The sequence below is a fragment of the Nanorana parkeri genome, unplaced genomic scaffold (assembly GCF_000935625.1).
Source record: "Nanorana parkeri isolate BGI_ZX_2015 unplaced genomic scaffold, ASM93562v1 scaffold38, whole genome shotgun sequence".
In the NCBI taxonomy this organism is placed as follows: Eukaryota; Metazoa; Chordata; class Amphibia; order Anura; family Dicroglossidae; genus Nanorana; species Nanorana parkeri.
In genome coordinates this window covers 1,296,309-1,298,220 of record NW_017306306.1, presented here as the reverse complement: position 1 = coordinate 1,298,220, position 1,912 = coordinate 1,296,309, and positions in this window count along the sequence as shown.

Here is a 1,912-nt window from a genome sequence, read left to right as displayed (position 1 = left end):
CTCATCCAAGAAAAGGAAATTGTCAATAACAATAAACCTGCATTATATGAATGTATCTCTATATGTTAAAGTGGATAAAGTAGATTTAAACCCTAACTGGATGACATTTGCTTCACTAAAACATTGAGCATCATAAAGAGTTGCCATTTTATTCGAAAATAATGTCTTAAAGTGTTTGTAAACCCTAAAAAATGAATTTATCTTATTTATGTGCACCCTTTGGGTCTGTTAAATATACTACCGAACATGTTTTGTTTTGTCTTCTCGATTTATGGAAAAAATATAACTAACCTGGCGATCCTGCCAGAAATCAGGTGCTGTCCTTCGTCCTGTGCATTTTGCAGTGTTATCTCAAACATTTTCAGGACATATGTTGAAGTGGCCTTGTGACATACTCCATGTTTTTTCAAATAAGCCTATACATGTAAAGAAGAGATTGGATACTTTCCTCTTCTGTGGCCCCCTGCTACTGAATATATCCAATCCCTATTAATAGTCCCCCCGAAATCCAATGGGCTACCAATATTCCAGGAGTGTCAAACTACTGGGTCCTCCGTAGCTCCCATTCCTCAAGGAGGTCAGCAACAGGAACTAGTGAGAATTATGAGGGCCACGGAAATTGATACTCCCAAAAATATCAGTAGCTGTTTGGAAATTGGGGGGACCATTAATAATGATTGGAGAGGTGTTCAGGGGCAGGGGGCCGCAGGAGAGGAAAGTATCCCATCTCTTCTTTTTTAATGAATGTGTTGTTTTCCTAGTGGACTTCAGGAGACCATTTCTAGCTATCAGTCTTCAAACAAATGTCCTGTTCTAGGAACAATGCTGCTCCTCTACAGTTCATTGAGTGAGCATTGCCACCCTAGGATATGTGTAAAATAAAAGGTAATAAGCCTTTAAAAATAAAACGAATGCAGTCACTGTTAACAGTCAGTGCAGGAAGAGCAATTGGGAAACATGAAAAGAGCTATGTTACCTGCCAAGGGATAAATGATATCCCTTGGCAGGATTGCCAGATATCATTTTAAATAAAGCTGCAGATTTAAAAAGATTGAAACTTCATTTTGAAATGACAATAGCATGTCAAAGATTATATGGGGTTTTAGTCTTTGGTTTTCATTTATACCTAAAATTATGGACTTGAAATAATTATAATGTGTACTATAGAAACACCAAGTAGTGTTAAACTTCCTATGTATACCTTTTTTCTTGATGTCTTCTTGCTGGTCATGTGTCACTAAGCCTGGCTTCTTCTCCTTCTTCTGGCAGCAGTTGGAGGGCGAGCATTCCTCCAGGACTGAGTGGCACTCATGTAATGATGTGTGAGCACCGCTCAGTCCTGGAATACTGTGAGCCAGAGGAGTATCTACTATAAAATGCACCTATGGTGTCCCGCTCAGCTCCTGGCACCCAGTGACATCACTGGTTACCAGGAGCTTGGTGGGACACCAGCCAGAGCAAAAAAAGTCAGCTATCTTTGAACTTTCGCTGACCCATGGAGTGGCCCACCTTCATGTGCCATATGTGCCATGCCCTGGATACGCCACTGCTGTAAGCCCAGCCTGTGTGATGATGTGCCCCTTGGGGGGAGTGTAAATGATAGGCTGGGGGCACAGGAAATGGGCAGAATGACAAAGTATCATTCTGCGCAGAAGAGGACCTCTGGTGCTGGATTGAGGAGAAGGTCAGGGACAGCAGTGGTGATCAGGCCCGGATTTCCCACACGGCCACTGAGGTCCGGCCTCGGGCGGCAGAGCGCAGAGGGGCGGCAGCAGTGACCCTGTGGGGAAGTTGCGGGCGCCGGGGGGCGGTGGCCGGCGGCGCACACTACGGTCCGCCGCCGCCCAATCACCACAGGGCGGCCCGAGGCTCCGCCCAACGGCTCCGTAGTGTGCGGCCGCTGGCCAATCAC